General features: G+C 43.5%; 1 non-coding gene across 1 annotated transcript; it reads left to right on the top strand.

Moving 5' to 3' along the window:
- Positions 1–14,623: 14,623 nt before the first annotated feature.
- LOC141503577 (U6 spliceosomal RNA) lies at positions 14,624–14,730 on the top strand. Its single transcript, XR_012472923.1, has one exon. It is a non-coding gene; the product is annotated as a U6 spliceosomal RNA (small nuclear RNA).
- Positions 14,731–14,971: the final 241 nt, after the last annotated feature.

Genomic DNA, 14,971 nt, shown 5'->3' with positions numbered 1-14,971 from the left:
TCAAAGTTGGGAGGTTAGGTAGGAAAATGGGGGGGAGGCTGGTTCCCAGGTCTGAGTTTTTTAAGATATCCCCTAGGGAAAGGAGAGAGAATAAAGAAGCCTCAGGGATAAAATATTTGTAACAGGACATGAACAAATCTCTGTCTCTCTGTCTCTCTGTCTCTCTGTCTCTCTGTCTCTCTCTCTCTCTCTCTCTCTCTCTCTCTCTCTCTCTCCTTGGACCTGTGGGGTCTATAGGGCTGCCAGTGACCAATAGCCGCCCACTCTGAAATGGGATCTGCCCCATGCCAGCTGTCCTCTCTCCCAGGGGGCCTTAGGGCTCATCTCTACTCCCAATAAGTGCAAGTAGGACCCTAGACCTAGGAATTCCATGTTTCACCCTGTTCATCTTTTCCCCATCTCTGGACTCATGGGAGGCAGCAGATGAGTCTTGGATCTCACTGTCTCTCCCCAGAGGGCAAAAGGAAGAGAGCAAGCCAACATTGTAGAGTGCCAAGTTAACCAAACTCTCACACTGCCAGAGGCTAGCAAAAGTTTCATTATACCCATTTTACAGTTGAGGAAACTGAGGAGCAGAGAAGTGACTCCAATACCTCAGAGCTATGATTTTTCCAAGCAAGGACTTAGAAGTCTCAATTTAGCCACAGTCATGATTCGAACCCTGGTCTTCAGAGGGCAAATCCAGATTCTTCCCCCTGCCTCCTTGATTAGATCTAGAGATAATCCACAAAGTTAAAATACTGGAAAGTTATGTAGGGGGAAGGAGGAGGAGAGGGAGAACACCCTTGGGGAAGGGGACACCAAAGTTTGGTTTGGCAAAGACCACCCAGGAGAAATACAACCAGCCAGTCAGAACATCTGAGAGGTTACAGAGTTACAAATGTCCCCTGGGACTTCAGTAAAAGTGGGAAGTCATTTGGTGCTCACCCACCCAGCCTTCCTGGGGCAGGTCATATGGCACTGGGGCTCATGAGAATACAAACACACATACAGAGTCACATTCACACAGTCACACAAAATTACAGTTACACTCCCACTTACACAGATACCAATAGTCATCGACTTAGTTACACAATCACACTCACACACAATCATATACACTTGGACAGTTACTCAGTCACGCAGTCACACACACCTACAGTCACACACTCAGTCAGTCACACGTAGTCACAGTCTCTCATACTCCTATTGAAATCACACTCAGTTACAAAGTCACACACACACATTCAGTCACACTCACTCTTACACAGTCATATACACTCTGTCACATACTCACACACCTAGTCACATACACAGTCACATGTAGTCACATAGTCTCTCACACTCAAAGTCACACTCACACAGTTACACAGTCACATGCATTGTATTCACAGTCACATACACACACAGCCACACACACACTAATCCAATCACATAGTCTCTCACACTCAAAGTCACACACAGTCACATGCAAAGTCATATGCATGTCTCTCATATTCCTACTTAGTCACACACAGTCACAACACACACACAAACACACCCACACAATCACAGTCACTCCTATTCACACTTAGTCATACACAAAGTCACACATTCACAGTCATACTCACAGAGTTACACACACACACACACACACACACACACACACACACACTTATACAGTCACACCCCAAGATCTCCTAGCCCCCAGGAGAGGGTACCCCACCCCATCTTTGGGAACACTTGGGCTTCCCATCCCCTCCCCCCAAGCTGAGCCAAGGGGAGCTCCAGGGTGGAGTCCAAGGAAGACTGAGGTCAGTCTTCTTCCCCACAGGCTCCTTGCTTCTGGCATTAAACCTTGCAAAATATTCAAACTGGTGTGAGAAAAGAAGACAGTTCTTTTTTTGGGTGGGAATAGCAGCATGGGAAGTTTGAGGGTCCCAAGGAGAGAGCCCCCCCATCCCTCCCGTACACCCCACAGTTCAGATGTTGTCTGGGCCCCAGCTGTAGGTTTAGAACAGCTCCAAAGGCCCCCAGGCTGTACCTCAGGGAGGCAGGGGTTTGGCCAAAAGGAGCTGGGAAGAACCTTAAAAGGATCTGCATGGGCCCCTGAGGTGTGGGTGGAAAGAGTTGGGGGAGGAGAAGCAACAGGGGAAAGGAGGGGGGGCGGAAGGAAGGGGTCTTAACTTTTTCTCAGCTCTGGCTCAGAGTAAAGGAGGGCCCCCCTTCCCCAGCCCACCTTGTAATGTGACACTTTTTAAGTCCAGAAACCCCAAAACCTTGGGGGGAGGAGGGAGGGGGAATGGAGTGTAGGAGCCAAGGGAGGGAGTAGACACTGCCAGGACTCAAGGAGGTGTCCCCTCCTTTGCTGATGCAGCTGGTGCCTCTAGCCCCCCCCCTGCTAAGGACAAAGCTCTAGGAAATCTCACTGGAAGCCTCAGATCCTGAGACAAAGCCAGCTGGCCTTGATGCTCTTAGTTCGCCCCTCCCCTTCCCAGGGGGCAGCATTCTTCCCAACTCAGCCCCCAACAATTTCCGCTCCAGAGGAAGGTCTGATCTGGGCCCCAGCTGCTGCCTTGGAGATGCCATGCCTGTCAAAGAGGTAGTTCAGAGATGCTTCATCTCCCTCTCCCCCATACTGGCCTCTCACCCTCCCCAACTCCCCAGGACAGGCAGGGGAAGGCAGTGCTCATGCTGAGGCTTGCCTCCCAATTATAGAGGAAGGGAATGAGACCCAGGTTCTCAGCTGATAACCAAGATGTGGCTTTGCTTTCCTCAACTGTACTTTATATGTGAGTTCTTCAGTTAGAGGAGGGTACTCAGTCAAGTTTAAGCCCTTTGTATCAGATGCTTATACATGATTGGGGTAACTGGGCGTGCCACAGATAAAATACCAGATCCAGAGTCAGGAGGGCTTGAGGTCAAATTGGCTGTGTCATCCTGGGCAAATCACTTTACCCTGTTTGACTTCATTTTCTCAGCTCTAAAATGAGCTGAAGAAATGACAAACCTTGCCAATATCTTGGCCAAAAGAGAAACAAGTATATTGAGCCAAGGATACAAATTAAGACAAAAGACAGTCCCTGTCCTCAAGGAACTTCCAGTCCAATGGAGGAGACAAGTGGCAAACATGGAGAGGATGGGGGCAGCTAGTAGATAAAACACCAACCCAAGAGTCAGAAAGAAAAAAATTTAAATCCAACCTCAGACACTTATTAATTAATTAGCTGTGTGACCTTGAGCAAGTCACTTAACCCTATTACCTTACAAAACAATTTTTTTTAATGGAGAGGATGACTAGTGTCCCACAGGACTCTATCCTGGGCCTTCTGCTGCCTTCCTCTCTCCCATTTCACTTGCAGATCTCATCAGCTCCCATGGATTCAATTATCATCCCTATGCAGATAATTCAAAGATTCTCTCTTCCAACTTCAATCTTGAATGTCTTAATACCTTTTCAAAACCTCAAATGAAATGTCCTCTAAAGAAATTCCTTCCAAACATCCCCATCTCTTCAGTGATACTATCCTCCCAGATGCCCCAGCTCACAGCTTGGAGTCATCCCTCTCACCCCCCAAATCCAATCCAACATCAGAGCTTAAGTTCTGCCCTCAGAACATCTCTTAAAGAATCCCCTTACTCTCCCCTGACACTGGGACAGCCTGGAATGGATCCTCATCACATCAAGCCCAGAGTATTGAAATAGTGGTTCTCCCAGACTCACCTCTCTCCCCATTCCAGTCCATCCTTCATTTAGGGGGCCAAATGATTGTCCCAAAAGTAGACCCCTAGTCCATAAACTCTTATTGGTTCGTTTTCACCTCCGAAACCAACCTAAAATCTTCTCTAGCTTTTAAAGCCTTTACCAACATCGCGGCCACCGGGCCTTTTCCATCATCTTACACCTATCTCCCCACCACGTACTCTGAGATCCAGGGACATTGGCCTCAAACTGTTTCTTGAACAAGACCCTCCAGTCCCAATTCCAAGGCCAGCATCTTCTCTGGTCTAAACCTCTCATCTCAGCCTCCTAGCTTCCCTGCTTCCCTTTGTCCCACTTAAAATCCCACTTTCTCCAATAAGGCTTTCCCTATCACCCTCCATGCCAGTGCCTTCTCTGAGATGATTGCCAACTTATCTGGTATTGGTTGTCCAGAATCATTTGCTTTTTGTCTCCATTAGATTGTAAATTCTTTGAGATCAAGGGTTTGTCTTTCTTTGGACTCCCATTGCTTACTATAGTGTCTAACTCATAGAAGGCATTTAATCAATATTATTGATTTCTTATAGAAACTGGAATCTTAGCTCAGTCTGCAAGCAAAGCAGGGAGGCAAGAAGGGAGAGATGGGGAGGGAAGAACAATCTAGGCATGACCAGAGGGCCAGGATTGTGATTTACTTCATCAGAGAAGGAAGTCCCTCTGCCAGGGAAGGTCATTACCTGCTGTCATAACCAAACACTAAAGGATCATAGGACCTGCCCAAAGTCACCCAGCAAGTGTGGAACAAAGACAAAATTTGAACCCAGCTTATTGCAACCTTAAGACCTCCCCTTGGAACTTTAAAAAAATAGACTTTCAAGGGCAGCTAGGTGGCACAGTGGATAGAGCACCAGCCCTGGAGTCAGGAGGACCTGAGTTCAAAGCTGGCTTCAGACACTTAATAATTACCTAGCTGTGTGGCCTTGGGCAAGACACTTAACCCCATTGCCTTGAAAAAAAAATAGACTTTCACAGTTTACAGTTTCAAAAATCATCTATTTTTCCTTTGTATAATGAAATGTTCATGTCTTTCGACATTTGAAGTTTATCATTTTAAGAGTTTTTAGAAGGGAAAAAATTGTTTGAGGGGCTTTTGGCCAGAGCCAGAAGGAGAGTCCTCTGAGCCAGACTTGGACAATCAAGGATAAACATCTGGGGATCTTATTTCCTCAATCATGAACTCAGTTTCCTAAGCTCCAAGATGCAGGGCTGGGCCTGGGGTTGGGGGAGGGAAGGGGGAAGAATTCAAAGGCCCTCTGTACCCAGCTGCTAATCTTAGTAATACTGAGAAAGCCCAGACCCTTTTGAAGAGGCCAGAGTCAGGAACGGGCTCCATGCTGGGAGGCCACCCCCCCCTCCCTTGCTCTGGCCCCGGGTTGTGGATTAGAATGAACCACAGGGAAAGAGGGGATGAGGGGAACGGCATTATAGTGACCCTGAAGCTGATATGTATGACACTAATCAATTTGCCCATAAGCATTAGGAAATTTTCTTTATGAAATCAAACTATTTCCATAAACATTTAATAAGCCAGAAACTGTCAAGAACTGGGAATTCAAATATCAAAACAAAAACAACAACCAAAAAAACCTCAGCGCCTGTCTTTGAGGAATTGAGATTTTGTGGTGGGAGAAATGGTAACGTTCAGGTACAAGACAACTGGAGGCAGGGCGGGCCCTGGAAGCTTGCGGGATGAGGAATTCATGCAAGAGATGGTCCTTGAGTAGAGGTCTGAAGGAAGAAGAGATTGCTAAGTGATGGCGAGGAGAGAGGGCATTTCAGGTTTGGGGGATAGCCCATGCAAAGGCTGGAAGATGGGAAATGGCAACCATAGAAGATACGCAGGGATCTGGCACAGCTGTTGCCTGTGAGCAGTGGGCCAGGTAGACTCCATGGCCATAAGCTAGTAAGGGTTTTAATTTGGAGATTTGGGAACAAGGGCAAGAAGTTTGGAGCAAAGGTTTTAAGGGAGTGAAGGAAAGAAACCTAGATTTGGGGGAATCCAAAGACCTCCCAGGGAGCCCTCCTTCACCATGTGACTTCTCTGAGAATCACTTTCCTCATCTCTAAAATGGGGGGGGGGGTAAAATCATAAGATTTTATGCTGGCCTGAACCTTAGATCATTCAAAAAAAAAACCCTTTGGTTTAACTGAGGCCCAGACAGGTCAAGTTCCTTGCCCAGGGTTACACAGGGAATAAACAGAGCTGGGATCTGGATATCCAACCAGTTGGATGACTGTGAACTGAGTCTCATTTCTCTAACAGGTCTCTCTTAGAGCCATCTCCAACCTGGGAGCAAAGCAGGTCAGAGACCCAGTGCCAGAAAATTAGATAGGGATTTATTAATTCCTTTACAAGGAACTGATTTGCAAATAATGGGATTACTTTATTTCTCAGAACTCTGCCTTGCTGTTGTGGAGAAAGTTAATTTTTATATGATCACAAGTAGGGAGGAGGGAGAATCAGATTTGGGGCTTGAGTGATCGTCCCAGGACAAGCCCATCATGCAATTACATTACTTATGACCATGCAAGTAGGAGTCCTGTGGGAACGACTGGGCTCATGTATTGTTTTGAATAGTTTGGGAGGGCATTATTTTATAGTACAAAATAGAACAGGGCCAAAGCATGTAGGACTTACCATGAATAAAACATTAGCTTGTTCTCACTGTTTCTCAGCCCCAGATCCTGCCTCTTAAAAGGAGCGCTAGAAACAATGATTTTTATTAAATTCATTATATATCTCATATTAATATAAAAATCATCATTCCCTTGACTAAGAAAGACTGTAAGAACAATAGGAGTCATGAATCTGAGGAGGAGCTGCTATTTTGGGGAGTTCCCATAGACCCCTGTCCAGGGTTAGATCTCTTATACTCCTCCACTTCTCCCCATCTCACCCTACCTCACAGTGGTATGGTAATGCTGAGGCTGAGGGCCAAGTCCCTGACCCCAGGGCTTAAGAGGTTTAAGGAAGGCTGAACTATTAAGAGAATAATGCATTGACTGTCCATGTCAGACTGTAGAGAAATCTGCAGTCTGAAGTCCACAAGGCATATGGGGACTATTTCAAATCCTTGCTTTCATCCTCACATCCTTACTGTTGCTGATTCTGGGCAGGTTCCTTGCCTACTCCTCCCCTCTCTCCACTGGCTTCCATCATTCATGGACCCCTTAAGGATTTGAGACTGAACCCACCTCTCCTGAAGTCCCCAGAGCCCCCCAGGCAGGGGGCAATCTATTCCCTGGCATCAGGGAGAAACCACAGCTCGGGGGAGCCATCCCAGGATCTCTTCTGTCTGTATAGACTGGAGTCTTCTCTTGGGAGTAAGCTATGAACTTGATAAGCATATTGTCTATTGTGCCTTTGTCTGAGTCACTGATAAAAATGTCAAATCTTTCAGGGCCACTCGTAGACCAAACCAGTCCACTTTCCAACTTGACATTGAACCATTAATGACTATTCTTTCATTCTGGCCAGCATCTCTCAATGTGGCCCACAAGAACAGATTGAGAGACTCCACCACTTACTTGGTTCAAATCTAGGTAAATTTTATCTACAGTATCCCTTGATTATACTTCAACTAGATCCTTGGATAGTTCTCCCATCTTGATGAATAAGAATTTGGGGGGTTTTAGTGTTTTTTGGTGGGGCACTTGCCCATAGTCAAACAGATAGCAAGTTTCAAGGGTCTGAGGACAGCTTTGAACTCAGGATCTCCTGACCCCAAGGCTGGTGCTCTATCCACTGTGCCACCTAGCTGGCCCTGAATAAGCATTTCTAATTGCCTACTATATATAAGGCAGAGCAGATAGGTAGCACCATGAATAAAGCCTTGGGCTTGGAGTCAGGAAGACTTATCTTCCTGTGTTCAAATATGGCCTCAGATACATACTAGTTGTATGACTCTGGGTAAGTCACTTCACCCTGTTTGTCCCAGCTTCCTCATCTATAACATGGGCTGGAGAAGAAAATTGCAAACCATTCCAGTATCTCTGCCAAGAAAATCCCAAATGGGGTCACAAAGAGTCAGACATGATTGAACAACTGAATATATATTAGGCAGTAGAGATACAAAGAAAAAACAAAACAATCCCTGCCATCTTGAAGCCTAAAGTCTAGCAGGGGAAGTTAAATGTGCACAGAGGTCTAGACAAGACATAAGCAAAATACATGTCAAGTGAACTTGGGGGAAGGGGAAGCTTTAGCTATTGGGGGAGGGGAAACCAGGTAATCTGAGAGATAGAAGTGAGAAGGGCATGGAATGTCCTCCAGGTAAGAGGAAGAGCTTCTGTAAAGGCATGAGGACAAGAAACAGAAGATCACATAGAAGGAATGGTTGAGAATATGGAGAAGAATAATGTACCCTACATGACTTTGGAAAACTTAGGAGGAGGACAGATAGAGTCTGCTTGTACAGAATCCCTACCCTAATTTGATAGTGTAGAAGCTTCTTGAAGTCAGAGACTGTTTCATTTTTGTGTCTGTATTCTCTAATGGTGGTTTGTGTGTATGGGAGCACTGTAAATTATCTTCACCTGGTGTCCTTGAGTACACAGTCTTATCTTACTAAGTGCCATGGGAGTGGGAGTGGATTAGACACTGGAAGGGTATTTAAGCACTGGTGTTTTGGTAAATAAACAGAGCACTTGGAGAACTTGTCATCCGACCCTCCAACGTTCACCTGGAGAAGATTAAGGGAGTCCAGAAAAGGGACTCAACATAAGAGTCTGGAATAGGGACTCAACAGTGGTTGGTAGTTTTTCTTCTTCATTCTCAAAGAAGACCAAAACAGCATCACTATTTTTGAGACAAATTACAGTGTGCCCAACTGTGGTTGATCAGACCAATGTGAGTTCAGAATGCTATACCACAGATTGGGCACAAAAAGTCCATGTGAACACCTGGGGTGGTAATTAAACCTATACAACCCATATCTCTTTTGAGCTGTTTCAAGTCTTCTTTGTTCATAGAGTACAGCACCCTCTCTGATGAGGACATGCCATACTGGGGGGGGGGGGGGGGCAGGGAGGGGTCCTGTGCTAGTGTCTGCTATGCTGAACAATTAATTTCATATTTCTTGAGAGTGTCCTTGTATCACTTTTTCTGACCACCGTGTAAGTTACTTGCCCTACGTGAGTTTTCTATAAAGAAGTCTTTTAGGCAAGTGTACATTTGCCATTTGAACAATGTGGCCAGTCTATTAGAATTGTACTCTCTATAGCAGAGTTTGGATGCTCACTTAACTCAAGAAAGGACTTCAGTATCTGTTATCTTCTCCTGCCAGGTGATCTTCAGAATCTTCCTGAGATAATTTAAATGGAAGCAATTCAGTTTCCTGGCTTGGCTCTTATAGGCATAAAACAACAAGGTCAGCACAATGGCTCTGTAGACCTTCAGTATGATGGTCAGTCTAATACCTCTTCTCACTCTCACTTTCCTTTGGAGACTCCCAAACACTGAGCTAGTTCTGGCAATGTATGTATCAATCTCATCATCAGTGTGTCCATCCCCCCCTGGAAAGTACACTGCCAAAGTAAGTGAATTTATCCAATTTTCAAAACTTCTCCATTTGTTGTAACTAATGGTTCCACATATGGATGGTGTGGTAATGACTGATGAAGCACCTGTTTTCTTGCTGTTAATTGTTTAACCAAAATGAGCTCAAGCAGCAGAGAATCGATCCATACTTTGCTGCATCTCAACTTCAGAGGCTGCATTGATACACAAACAGAAGATCAGGCACCAATATTCCCTCTGCTTGAGTCTTGGCTTGTAGCCTTTTCAAGTTGAAGAATTTACTAGCTGACCTTGATGTTAATCCTCGGTGAATTTGTTTGCTAATATGGCTAAAAACACCATGCTAAAAAGTATGAGAGTGGGGCAGCTAGGTGGCACAGTGAATAGAGCACAGGCCCTGGAGTCAGGAGTACCTGAGTTCAAATCCAGCCTCAGACATTTAATAATTACGTAGCTGTGTGACCTTGGGCACTTAACCCCATTGCCTTGCAAAAAACTAAAAAAAAAAGTATGGGAGTGAGGCACAGTCCTCTTTCACTTCATTACTGACTAGTTTTCAGCAGAGTAGATGGCAAAGAATAAGTTATTTAACAAGTTTGTTGATCAAATGATGCAGCAATTTATCTCTTTTTGTCTACAATAGCCTCCTAAATTGTTTTTCCATTTCTAATCTCTATCATTAAATCTCACAATGGGTAGACCCAGATTCAGAAAGATCTGGATTCAAATCCAGTCTCATATGATTATTAGTTCTGTGGTCCTTGGCAAATCACTTAACCTTTGTCTGCCTTGCATTTTCCTCTGTAAAAATGTAAAGAAAATAGCATCTTCCTCTCAGGATTACTGTGAAAATCAAATAAGGTAATTATTATAAGGTGCTTTGCAAATCCTTCAGACACCATAAAAATGCTCACTATTATTACTATTACCACAGATAATCAGCATTCCAAGGACTCCCAAGCTGACTTTGCTAAGCTCCACTTTTAATTGATAGCATGGTCCTCACTGCTCAGTCTTCAGAACCTCCAGACTGCCTGTAGCATATAACATCAACTTCTTTTCTGGATGTTGAAAGCCCTCCACAATCTGACTCCCATAAGCCTATCCAAAGACAGTTTATAGGAGTTCCCCTTCAGACTCTCTGCATTACATGCTGATCTCCCTAATCCATTCAACCAATTGGCACTCTTCCCTGATTTGTGTGACTTTGCACAGGGCTAGAGTACATCCCTTTCTGACTGTAGCCTATGGGAGTCCCAGGCTTCCTTCAAAATTCCACCCCTCAGTCTTAAAACCCTCCCTTGATGCCCCTAGTTATTACTCTTTTCATCCCAGCTCTTCTGGTTTTTATTTACCCATTTCTGTTTTACCCTGACCTCCCCCGGCAATGAAATGCTAGCTCTCTGAGGGAAAGGGTGGTTCCATGCTCATCTGTGAATCCCTAGGGACTAACTTAGCACTTTACACATAGCGGCCACATTGGACAAATTTGGTCCATTGGATTAGAAAGAGATTAACTGAAGCAGAAAGGGTAAAGAAAGAGGTTGAACAAAAACCCATTAGGTGATTCTAAGAATTGCCCACCCAGGTGATAGTGAATGAGGGTCTTAATTGGGTAAGTGGAAATCTAAGTAGAGAAGGACACCGTTGTAACAAATAATGAGGAAATATTAGAAGCCAGAGACTGGGAAAGTGGCCTTGGGTAGCAGTCCTATAATTTCTTACAAAAAAAATTTAGCCATTTTGAGCTAGGAAAGGCAATGGATAGAGAAGGGTTCAAAAGAGCACCAAGCAGTTGACCATAGGAGACTAGGGTAATGATGAGAACAGCAACAAAGGAGGCAAACGGTCCATTATCCTTGAAAGATAACTAGTGGTGGTAACATAGGCAGGGCTGGACACTGTGCCACCCACCTAAAGTGACACATGAAACTTTAGCTTCATTGATCCCTAAACCACTTCCATTTGTGGCCAAAGAGAACCTGGACATAGTGACTTTATTAGCCCACAGAGCTCCACTCAGCCTCCTTTGGGGCAAAATATCGATAAAATTTCCCTTCTAAAAATTCAAGGCTTTATGTTGAGCTATAGGGACATGCTGTACTCCCTCCTTCCCTCCCAATCATGATGCTCACTGGCTTCCTTCCTCCCTTGCCCTTTTTCAAAGATCACTAAAACAATGGACTGGGATTACTGTTTACTGTCATTACTACCATTAAGAAAAACATTTGGCGTAGTCCAGGCTTTGGGGAGTAGATTCCTTTGTCATGCTGCTCACTTGTTTAGCCTCCTATGGGATGGGCTCACGCTTGCTGATATCCACTGGTTCAGTCTGAGTCGCTTATCCTGGGTCCTCCTCTATTCCTTTGAGATAAATGGCTTGTATTTTTTTTTCAAAATGAGGTTAAAAAAATCTTCAAAAAAAAAAAAAAAGCTCAAATTGGCTAAGTTTTTGTAAGAAATTAAAGAAAGCCTGCTACCCAAGGCCACTTTCCCAGTCTCTGGTTTCTAATATTATTTTGAAAAGTTTTCCTTTGAAAATTGAGGGGATGCCCATCAATTGGGGAGTGGCTAAGCAAGTTATGGTATATTTTATAAGATACCATGAATGGTCAGACTCTATAGAAACATGGAGTGAATTACAGGAACTGATGCTGAGAGGAGGGAGCAGAACCAAGAGAACAATGTACACATTAACAACAACATTGTGAGTTGATCAACCTTGATGGACACAGTTCCTCTCAGTTCAGAAAGTTAGGACAACCCTAGGAGATTGGCTATAGACAATGCTATTTCTATCCAGAGGAAGAAAAACAAAACAGAAAAAACAGAATCTGAATGAACACTGTATTCACTTTTTAAAAATGTCTCTTATGTATTTCTTTCCTATCTCATGGTTTTCTTTCTTTTCCCTTAATCCTAATTCATCATACCAAAAATGACTCATTTGTAAACATGTTAAACCCAAAATTGTATGTACAATATTCACTTGAGCATTTATTGCTAAGAGGAAGGGGTGGGAAGGAAGGGTGGAAGGAAATTATGTAATTTTAAAATATACATATACATGTAGATGAATATTGAAAATTTTTCATAACATGTAGTTGGAAAAATAAAATAAAATATCATTAAAAAAAGAAAGAAAAGTTTTCTTTCACTCTTGAATTATTCAATAAAACTGATTCCAATAGGGAGAGGAGAGAAAGAAGACCTAAGGCAGAACAGCTAGAAATAGCTATATTAAAGACATTAGGAAATAGACCAGGAACCAGTAAAAGGAGAAGATAAAGATGTGGTAAGAGAACTGGTACAATGGAAACAACAATGGCTGTAGAGACAGAATACCTGAGATCAAAGCCCATTTAATAATAAGAGCGGCTAGCACATTGTCATTTGTCCTTCATTTTCAAAGAGGATCGATGACATCACAGGGTGAATTGCTCATGAATTGGATTGAAGTGAGGGAGAGTTGCACAAGGTGACCAGCTTCACTCTCTCTCTTCCAGAATCAATGGAATCCAGCAGCGGAACAAAAGTCAGGGTGATGCAGTGGGCCTGGGAGGCATTGAATGAACTTGGCATCTTTGGTGTCTGACTATGCTCTAAGTGCTCCAAAACACTACTTTCAGCTGCCTTCATGGCCACGGGAACAAATCGTTCCCATCTGCCCATTCGGTCAGGGGAAGTCTTCACATGCTTGAGGGAACCAACAGTTCCCCTCAACGTGGTTTAGGTTATCTGCCAAAACAGTTTATCATGGTGTGGCCACTACACATGCTCCAGCTTCTTGAAGTCACAGGTGAAGGGAATGTGGACACCAAAGGTGTCCCAAAGGGAGTGGCCCTAATAAGAGCTTGGCAAGTCCTCCCACACACCAAAGGTGCTAGTCCTCCTTAAACACCATATACTCCAAGGCTTATGCTTGACAAATAATATCTCATTTCATCCTTCCAACACCCCTGGAAAGTAGATCTTACTATCCCCATTTTGAAACAGAGGAGACTGAGGCAGGCAGCCGGCAAAGAACTTGCCCAGGAGCACCCAGCTAATATCTGAGACTAGATCTTAATTTGGACTTTCCTGATCCCAGCTCAGTCCACTGGTCAGTCCTATTTGGATGGGTTGTGATGTCTCTGGAGCATCCAGGTGGAGCTTTCCAGTAGGCAGAAGGACATGAAGGCTGGAGCTCAGGACAGAGATCGGGGCTAGACATCCAGGTTCAAAAGTGACTTGTGAACCCTAGAACTAGGGTTCTAGTTTAACCCTAGAGAAACAACAAGATCACCAGGAGAGTGAAGGCAACGGAGAAAGGGACCAAGACAGACTATTGACCATACTTCAATATGGGAGCAGGTTAAAGATGAATGATTAAACTAAGGAGCAGTGAAAAGTACAGGGAGGCCATATCCAGTTTGATATAGGAGTGAATGTTCTGACATATGAATCATCCTGAACCAAATGTACTGAATAACAGAAATTATCTGCTCCAATTTCTATACAGAGAAGGAAATCAGATCCAAAAGAGGTTAAATGACTCATCAAAGGCCACACGTTTAATCATCGTCACAGGTATGACTCTGGGCCGGATGACCATAAAAACTGGGAAAAGGAGAATGAAAAGCAACCTTAAAGGAACTCAGATTGCAAATAATACACCCCCTTAATTGCTTGGGCTGCATTAAGAGAATGTGGTTGCCCAGTGTTCTTTCCTTTGTCCTGGTCAGACCACATCAGGAACACTCTGTCCAGTTTTAGGGATCAAGTTCATTGAAAAGTTGGAGAGCACCCAGAGGTGGGTAGCCAGGATGCTCAATATCCTTTAGTTCATTCTAAATAAAACTCAGGGAATATTTAACCTGGAGGGACACAATGGGCAACTTTGATTATTTAAGGAATCAGAAAAAGGATTAACCTTGTTCAGCTTTGGCTTAGAGGAGAGCCTCTGAGAGGCAAACTGAGGCTAGATGTCAGCAAAAGTTTCCAAATGATTTAATGATTCCAAAGTAGGGCTAACTCAGAAGGTAGTAAATTCCTTTTTGCCAGAAATCCAGGTTGGATAATCACTTTAGGTTTACATCAAAGAGATTCTTGTTCAGGTGCAAAGTAGACTCGGTGGCCTCTTGGTTCCCATCTCACTCTGATATTTTGCAACTCTGGGAAAGCCCTACATTAAAAAAAAATCCATGGAAAAAGTAACCAAAAAAAAGCAAAAATGGATTCATTGGGATGAAGAACAAGTTTGGTGAGGAAGGCAGAACTGTTAAGAAAATAACCAACAGAACAACAAAAAGGCAAAGCAGTAAGGAATCTCATAACATGCAACTAAATCAATAGTAACAAAATAGGCCTTTGATAACTAATCAGATGCTCAAAATAATAAAAGAGTGCTCACTTCGGCAGCATATATACTAAAATTGGAACGATACAGAGAAGATTAGCATGGACCCTGCACAAGGATGACATGCAAATTCATGATGCATTCCATATTTTTAGTAAGATTAGGGGGAAAATTGTAAAACTCAAAATAAATAAAATATTAAAAAAAATAAAAATAAAAGAAATGTTCTAGGGCCCATGAACTCCTTTTCATATTTTCACAACCATATTTCTTCTATATTGAAGTGAATTTAGGATAGGAACTTAGGCATGGAATTAGAAATGTTAGTATAAATGGATGGAAATTAATTAATTAATTAATTGATTTGTAAACAAAGAAATAAACGATGAAGTCA

This window comes from Macrotis lagotis, chromosome X (assembly GCF_037893015.1).
Source record: "Macrotis lagotis isolate mMagLag1 chromosome X, bilby.v1.9.chrom.fasta, whole genome shotgun sequence".
Lineage (NCBI taxonomy): Eukaryota > Metazoa > Chordata > Mammalia > Peramelemorphia > Peramelidae > Macrotis > Macrotis lagotis.
Note: the sequence above shows the minus strand (reverse complement) of the source record. Positions and strands in the feature narration are given on the sequence as shown.